Raw genomic sequence first — 9797 nt, forward strand, 5'->3', positions numbered from 1 at the left:
ACGATATCTAAAATATTTGAAAAATAATTTGTGATATATTGCGTTTTGTTTTTCTTTTACTTTAGACCTTGTAAGTGTCGAAATTGCAAACCATTGACCAGTTACATGCATGGAACAATCTATCTATCTATTTTCTCAAAAAAAAAAAAACAATCTATCTATCTATCCATTACTATAAAAGAGGGTTTTCTTCTCTCACATGCGTCCACGCCAGCACCCAAGTAGATAAGTCGAGCGTTGTGGAAGCGATGCGTGTCCCTTCACGGGCGCAATGGGGTTTGTTCACGTTATGGGCACGAACAAAGGTCGATCTCTGCAGCCTTCAACGGTGATGTCGTTTCCGCTTACTCTTTACCTTCTGAAACGGTTTGAGTAAAGAGTTGAGTTTGTGTTTAGTTTCATTGATTCGCCAATCCACTACGTCGTCTTTAATGCGCTTCTGTTTCAATCTGAAAATCGGTGATTTCAGTATAATTATGTGTGAGTATTCCTCTCCTTCATCTCATCAACGCTTCGTATCTTTTATATCTCATACTAAAAGTTCGTGTTATGGCTAATTCTAGGGTTATTGATTCGGGAGATTATTATTTTTTGATTCGGGAGATTATCATTTTTTGGAGATTCGGGAGATTGTTATCTTGTGGTTTGTTGATTCTGTTTCATTTTGTTCATGTTTTGATTATCATTTTTTTCTCCCAAAAGCCTCTGTTTGTTTTTTTTTTATCAGTAGCTTTCGTTTAGCTTACTTTCACTCCTTTATCTCCTACCTTTGTTCACCGTGTAATAAGGTACGTACTGTCAGGCGGTGGCGACGGGAACCATGGTGTTAGAACGACCAGACGGAAAGTCGGAGAGATTTTTCAGTACAGTAAGCGCCAGTGAGGTGGTTAAGTCTCATCCCAGCCACCAGCTCTCCTCATCTCCTCCTCCGTACCTCACGGCCGCTCTCTCCGCATCATCCGAATCAAACAACTCCGTCCTTCCGATAATTTCTGCTCGGACATGTATATACACTCATCTCTTCCAAAGTATTATCACTTACTCTCTCTCTCCTGCAACTTCACTGTTTCACATGGCATTTTGTTCTGTCATATGAATAAGATTGTTCCAAATCCTCATGGTTTGGCTCCCGACAACTCTGAACCATTACTTCAATGGAGCCACCGTTAGCTATTGTGGCAGAGAAACGTATCATTGCAGTGCCGGCCACGTTCTAAGGAGAAGATGACAGTCCAAATATCTGTCACGAGATTGAGTTGGCGGAACAGAAGACAAATCGCTAAAGCTCTAAGTAGTATGCCTAATGTATATTCATCCCTCTTTGGTATGAGATTCTGCAGCTTAGTACAAAAGACTGGTAGGAACGTGAAGCAACTTCAGGTGGTCTCATCAACAAAAAAAATATGGCCCAGCATCTACCAAGTTGGCCAAGAAGCCCGCATCGCCAAGATGGAGTATGCAATATCTACATCAGTAGCTTTTATGCTTCCGCATCGTTGTTGTCCTTTTTTCAATATATGCAGGCAGCCCACAATGATTTAAAAAACATTAGTAGCTTTTTAAACTATTTACCTACGTTTTTCTAGACAATCTTATGAATTATGTTTAAATTTTAACGTAAGGTTATTTTCCTCCCAAGTCATTCAAGTACTTATTGCTCTGTTTCTAACAAATAAAACCAAAGTTTTGCTTACATTCAAAGTAGGGTTTTAACATCATGCAAAGTGGTTTAGTTCTTCCCTCAGAGTTAAAACATGTTCACACAAAAGAATATAATGTAGAGATATTAGAAAAAAAACATATTGCTCTATTTGTAACCAATAAGCCTGAGTTGTTCATCATTATTAATAATAAAATAAGTACTAAAAATATCTTCAAAAGATATTCTATCACTTCAAATATGAAATTTTTTGTTCTCCAAAAAGTAGAGCTGTTCAATCTGGCAAAACCGAACCGTACCGAACCGAACAAAACCGAAATGGATAGTATGGTTTGGATTTGGTATATACCATACAAACCGAATGGATATGATTTTTAAAAAACTGTAGGGTTTGGATATGGTTCGGTATATAACCGATAAAACCGAATAAAACCGATCAAAAAATAGAAACATGTAAATATGTATATATTTTATAAAAACGTATGAAAATCATAAGTTAATTTTTTTGCTAATTTTTTACAGTAATAAAAGAGTCCTGATTTGTAAAACACTTGAACTATACTTAAATAACAATTCATCGCAAACATGCTTCTTATTTTCTTAGTCTTCTTTTGATCTTTTTGCTTTAATTTAGCATTGACTAAATTGAAATAAAGATTATAAATTTGATGATAACAATTAGTGGAAATTCTTCACATTTTTTTAATCTATAAACGAATAGAGTTTCATGTTTAATAGAAGAAACATGACTTTAATTTTTATTTAAACTTATAATATTTTTTAATAAATGAATGTGTTGACAACAAGACTCTAAAATTCATATAATATGATCCTAAAATAAAGAATTATGTTTTTTGGTATAAAACCGAATAAACCGAAAACCGACGGTATATAAACCGAACCGAACTGAAGTAAATATGGATTTAGAATAGTAGTTATATTTTACTAATCGAAATACCGAAAAACCGAAAAAACCGAACCGAAACCGAACTGATATCCGGATTGAACACCCCTACCAAAAAAGAACTTTAAAACTTCAAATTTGATGTTTTGAGTAGTGAAACTTCAAATATAGAGTGTCACAATTCAAAACTTCAAATTTGAAGTCTACTCTGTGTAGACTTCAAAAGAAGTCTTCTATTTAGGTCATTTTTGCAATTGCAAATTTACGAAGGAAGACTTCTTAAGAAGTATACTCTACAGAAGACATCTTAGGAAGTCTTCTTTTGTAAATATTGGCTTACTTTTGAAATTGAAATTTTTTCGAAATTCGTAGAAAAGACTTTTCGGATAAACATGTTACTTTTGAATTTGACCGAAGTTAGTCAGAATTTTGACTTTTTGTAGAAGACTTTTAGGGAAGTCTACCTGGAGAATACTTCCAAAGAAGTCTTCTCTAAGTCTTCCGGAAGTCTTCTCAATCTCGCAAGAAGTCTGCTGGGTTACTTTTGCAATTGACTATATTTGAGTTTTTGAGAGAAGACTTCTTTAGAAGTCTTCCGTCGGATGATTTCTCTAGAAGTCTTCCGTCGGATGACTTCTCTCGCGGGCAAAGGTTTCTAAATTTTTATATTTTAGTGCAAATTTTATTAATTAATATTGCTTTAATACTTTTATATATGTGCTATTTATTTATACTCTTTTATGAATAAAATTTAATTATGATAAACATAAGGATCATAGTATAAAATATAAACACTTTTGAAGTTAAGTTTGAAGTTTTGTTTTTGGAGAAAACTAACTTAAAACTTCAAATATGAAGTTTTGCAAACTTCAAAATAGAGCGTATTTTTAGAGATGCTCTAATATAAGTTTGGAAATTTTTTTGTTGCTATCTCGACAAACGAAAAAAAGAAAACATGATACATAAGTGTAAATTTTTAAAATTTATAATAAAATTCACATTTTTTAATATTTGAACTATATATTAAAAATATATCAAATGCTCCATAAATAATCTTCATAGCTAACAATACATCAAATAGTTATGTTTGTCTATTTTTTTTTACTTTAGCCTAGATTTTGGTGGTAAAAAAGGAAAACAATTGCAGAATTCATTTTTTTCAAATATTTGGATAAACAAAAACAACATAAATTTTTTTTTCTCAAATATAATAATTCATAAATAAATAACCTAACATGTTACTTATAAATATTAAAAATCAACAATTAATATCATATTTTATGCTATTTGCTTATTTTTTAAAGAAAAAAATAATAAATCAGCTTTTCATTTTCTAATTGTTTAAATTATAAAATTTCAGAAAAAATATATTTAAAATCTATCAAATTCAAATATTAAATATTTGAACACAATTAAATAGAGATACTTTTTTTAAATATAGTAACAAATATATAATTTATAAAATAAATAGTAAAATTATGGTAAAAATAGTGAAAATTATAATTAAAAATAAACTAAAAATTCACTAGAGTTCTAGATATAAATATATATATATATTTCATTTGCTTACCCGCCCGTAGGGCGGGTCCGACCCTAGTATCTATATAAAGAAGAGTTTTCTTCACTCCTAGGCCATCCACATAGGATGCTACGTCAGAAAGTCGAAGGCTGTTGTCGCGCCACATGTCCCTGCATTCAAAACACATCACTTTGTTAAATGAATATATCTCTTTGCATTTCTATACATACAAGTAGTATGTAACTGACACTTTAATGCATATCAATAAGCGCTTATAAGTATATAGAGATATCCATCACAGCCACTACATATCCTGACAATACTCTAAGATCTTTTTAAAACAACTTTTAGTCATTGTCAAGAGATAAAACAGAGGAAAGACTAGAGTTGCAGGCAGATAGTGGAGTAACATAAGACGTTGTCATCCTTGCTCAGTCACGAGCGCATCTAACATTACCGACGCCGCCTAACACTGGGTTCGTTCTGCTTATGTATCTTAAAACATCCAAAAGTTTTTTTTTTGGATTATTGAAAAGTATTCTTATTCAAAGATTATATGTTTGTTAGTATTGATTTTATATGATGTTTAGACATATATATTAAACATGTATCTATATATATATATATATATATAAAGAAAAGTTTTCTTCACTCCTAGGTCATCCACATAGAATGCCACGTCACAAAGTCGAAGGCTATCGTCGCGCCACGTGTCCCTTCATTCAAAACACATCACTTTGTTAAATGAATATATCTCTTCGCATTTCTATACATACAAGTAGTATGTAACATACTTTAATGCACATCAATAAGCGCTTATATGTATATAGAGAGATCCATCACATTCACTACATATCCTGACAATACTCTAAGATCTTTAAAACAACTTTTAGTTATGGTCAAGAGATAAAACAGAGGAAAGACTGGAGTTGCAGGCAAATAGTGGAGTAACATAAGACGTTGTCATCCTTGCTCAGTCACGAGCGCATCTAACATTACCGACGCTGCCTGACATCGGGTTCATTCTGCTTATGTATCTTTAAAACATCCAAATTTTTTTTTTAGATCATTGAAAAGTATTCTTATTCAGAGATTATATGTCAGTTAGTATTGATTGTGTAGGATGTTTAGGCCTATATATTAAACACGTATCTATATATATATAAAGAAGAGTTTTCTTCACTCCTAGGCCATCCACATAGGATGCCACGTAAGAAAGTCTATATAAATAAAGAAGAGTTTTCTTCACTCCTAGGTCATCCACATAGGATGCCACATCAGAAAGTCGAAGACTGTCGTTGCGCCACGTGTCTCTGCATTCAAAACACATCACTTTGTTAAATGAAAATATATCTTCGCATTTCTGTACATACAAGTAGTATGTAACTGACACTTTAATGCACATCAATAAGCGCTTATATGTATAGAGAGAGATCCATCACAGCCACTACATATCCTGACAATACTCTAAGATCTTTTTAAAACAACTTTTAGTTATGGTCAAGAGATAAAACAGAGGAAATGCTGGAGTTGCAGGCAAATAGTGGAGTAACATAAGACGTTGTCATCCTTGCTCAGTCACGAGTGCATCTAACATTACCGACGCCGCATGACATCGGGTTCGTTCTGCTTATGTATCTGTAAAACATCCAAAAGTTGTTTTTTTGGATCATTGAAAAGTATTCTTATTCAAAGATTATATGTTTGTTAGTATTGATTGTATAAGATGTTTAGGCATATATATTAAACATGTATCTATATCTATATATATAAAGTTGGTTTTTTTCCTTCTTATGATATGTGGAATGGGGGTTTGTTGACATGTGTCCTCATATTTGTTTTGTATTTTAAATCCTTTTTCTTTTAGATTACTGCAATTTGTTCCATCAATTTCTAATTATGTACTATCTAATCATTCTCACACTAATTAGTCCCTAAAATTCAAGAAATAAATAAAATAATAAAAATATATTTTAAATATTTAATTTAGTTACAATTAAAAATAGCATAAATTTTCACCATTTTATTATTTTTACTAATTTTTATTATTTAATTTACAAATTATATATTTATTTCACTATTAATATCATAAGATAATCAAACTAAGAATAAGAAACTAGAGCACCAACGCAAATAACCAAGAAAGCGGGTCAGAAGGAGAATAATAATCGAAAGGCCAAAGCCACCAAGAAGCAGGAACATATATGCCTAAAGCACCAGAATCACAATCAGTAACTAAAAGATAAGAAATACCTCACAAACTAAACAAGAATATACAATACGGCCATGCAAGTGAAAAACTACAAAGCTCTGGATAGAATGTACCAAAGCTCCAAGAGACTAACTCTTTACACCTATACAAAGGAAACATGGAAAGAAAAGAAACAACTTGAGGGAGGGAGAATGAAAGAAAACCACCAAGAAATCAGAGACTAAACTTGAGACCATAAATAACTCCAAGCCCATATAACATGCACGAATGAAAACATTATCCAAACCTCGAGTGGCAAACATGGTGAAAGAGAGAGCCACCAGACATGCGATGAAAGCTGCAAAGAGATGCAAGAATAGAGAGGGAAAGGGAGACGAAACGAAATCAGCAAACTATGAAGCCGCCCTCGAGCTATGAAAGAGAGCATAGAAGTCAGAACACCAAAAATTAGATCTTGAAAACAAAGACGAGCAGAGACTATTGACAGTAAGCCAACATTGAGGAATACAACATCAAAAACGACTAAACTCTGACCCAACCAAGAAGATGCAGTTCCTAACATCAGCTGAAATCTAAGGAAGAAGAGGAGCAATCAATATTGACTTGAACAACCTACAATGCCGTGAGAATCAACCGAAAAACTGAAAACTCATAAACCCAATCTACAACAAACACCATATAATAAGAAGATAAGGAAGAACAAGAGAAAGAGGTAAGTCTTTTTCCGATGATGGTGAGAAGCACCGCACACCAGAAAGGTAACAAAATACATAGATGAGAATGGCCCAAGGTCAAAATATAGGGAGAGTGCAAAAACATCTTAAAAGTTATAATTTTCAAAAATACGAAAAAAATATAATACAATTTTGACGCTGAACCCGCTAATCTTAGAATCAACAAAGTTATTGAAATTCAATAATCTTTTACATTAGATGCTCATTTCACTACTAACAAGTACTATACACACAACAACACATTATTCGAAAAAACAAACACAAAATATATTAACATATCATCTATTACTACATAACACACTAAAAACACCAAATAATGATCTTAACAAATAAAAACGACAACATAATTACATTATCCAAAAAATCATGTTCTTAGCAATAATAGAAACAATATTCCGCGCGAAGCGCGGATACCCCCCTAGTATATATATAAAGAAGAGTTTTCTTCACTCCTAGGCCATCCACATAGGATGCCACGTCAGAAAGTCGAAGGCTATCGTCGCGCCACGTGTCCCTGCATTCAAAACACATCACTCTGTTAAATGAATATATCTCTTCGCATTTCTATACATACAAGTAGTATGTAACTGACACTTTAATGCACATCAATAAGCGCTTATATGTATCTAGAGAGATCTATCACATCCACTACATATCTTAACAATACTTTAAGATCTTTTTAAAACAACTTTTAGTTATGGTCAAGAGATAAAACAGAGGAAAGGCTGGAGTTGCAGGCAGATAGTGGAGTAACATAAGACGTTGTCATCCTTGCTCAGTCACGAGCGCATCTAACATTACCGACGCCGCCTGACATCGGGTTCGTTCTGCTTATGTATCTTTAAAACATCCAAACGTTGTTTTTTTTGGATCATTGAAAATTATTCTTATGCAGAGATTATATGTTTGTTAGTATTGATTGAAAAGTCAAAGACTGTCATCGCGCCACATGTACCTTCATTCAAAACACATCACTTTTTTAAATGAATATATCTCTTCGCATTTCTATACATACAAGTAGTATGTGACTGACACTTTAATGCACATCAATAAGCGCTTATATGTATATAGAGAGATCCATCACATCCACTACATATCCTGACAATACTCTAAGATCTTTTTTAAACAACTTTTAGTTATGGTCAAGAGATAAAACAGAGGAAAGGCTGGAGTTGCAGACAGATAGTGGAGTGACATAATACGTTGTCATCCTTGCTCAGTCACGCGCGCATCTAACATTACCGACGCCGCCTGACATCGGGTTCGTTCTGCTTATGTATCTTTAAAACATCCAAACGTTGTTTTTTTTTGGATCATTGAAAGGTATTCTTATTCAGAGATTATATGTTTGTTAGTATTGATTGTATAGAATGTTTAGACATATATATTAAACACGTAGGTTTACAGATACAAAATAGTATTCGATTTATGTTACATATTGTAATAGTGGATTAGACTAAAAAGGAAAAAAATGTGCTTATAATATGTTTTAGTTTTTAGTTTGAGGGAAAAAAAAATAATAAATACATGTAGTGTATTATACTGGGATTGTTATGATTATGAAACTAAAACAAATATATATGAAATTTGCGTATTTTGGATGCTAGTGCAATTCATACTAACCTGGTTTAGTTTAGAGTGCAATATTATCCTCAAAAACTATTTAGATAGAAATTATATTTATATCCACAAACCAGATAATTTTAGTTTTATAAAAAAAAAATTAAATTTGTGTACATTAATTATTTTACTTAATATTTTAAAAGTTATGTTTTGAACTTCAGAAATATTATTATCACTATTTTATAAATATATTCTTAATTTTAATATTTAAAGATTAGATGAAATAATTTAGGGTGATTAACCAAATATGACTCAAAACTTGATTTTAATTGCAAAAGTATACCCAAACTTGAACCAAATGCAAAAGTAACCCAAAAGCCTTGTGAAATTACAGCCAACCCCTTGTGACCATACAAAAAAACAGAACTCATTTTTACGAATATAGCCCCACTAAGTTTTGTCTTCTGAGATTCTGTTAAGTCTTCTGAACGACGTCCACGGAAGTCGTCTGGTATAGTTGATCTTAAAAATAATTTATAAATTTTGTAAAAAATATTTTGATAAGCGAAAAATTAAAATCATATAGTTATAAACAGTTTTAAGTGATATAAATTAAGATATAATAAAATTGAATTATTTTCAACATAGATGAGTGAAAGCAGTGAATCATGATATTATTTGGTCTAGGGTTTGGCAACATATGTTGTAGTATTGTATGTATTTTTAGGGTTAGATTTTGGAAAGCTTAAATGTTTTTTGAAAAATTAAATTTTTACTTACATGTGATTATTTCTGTGTATAGCAAACATTTTTTAAGTTTAATTTGATGTTATGAAGTGTTTAGTTAGTTAATTTAGTTTAGGGGTTATGCTTAGGGTCTAGACGACTAACATGTAGTCGTTTGGGAAGTCTTCTAACTCCCTCTAAATATATTTTAGTTTCCCGCTAAAAATATTTTAGTTTCCGTTAAAAATAGTGAAGTCTTCTGGGTGACTCACAAGTAAGTCGTCTAGTAAGTCTTTTGGTCAAAAATATTTAACCTTATTGAATTTTTTGTCTCCATGTATCATGGGATTTGTCCTCACTCCCCCTCATGAACATACTCAAATTTGTGGTGCTTGGGACAATAAATTCCCTTGTGCATAGATATACTGTACACACGTGAGATCTTATGGGATAACATTTGTGCCCTTTTAAATATTTGC

The 9797-nt window shown here is 32.1% G+C and overlaps 1 long non-coding RNA gene across 1 annotated transcript; it reads left to right on the top strand.

Annotated features, from left to right (window-relative positions):
* The first annotated feature begins 222 nt into the window (after positions 1–222).
* Positions 223–1402, top strand: LOC106340509. The gene is made up of 2 exons (XR_001269428.1): positions 223–480; positions 789–1402. It is a non-coding gene; the product is annotated as an uncharacterized LOC106340509 (long non-coding RNA).
* The last annotated feature ends 8395 nt before the right edge of the window (positions 1403–9797 follow it).

The sequence above is a fragment of the Brassica oleracea genome, chromosome C4 (genome assembly GCF_000695525.1).
Source record: "Brassica oleracea var. oleracea cultivar TO1000 chromosome C4, BOL, whole genome shotgun sequence".
Lineage (NCBI taxonomy): Eukaryota > Viridiplantae > Streptophyta > Magnoliopsida > Brassicales > Brassicaceae > Brassica > Brassica oleracea.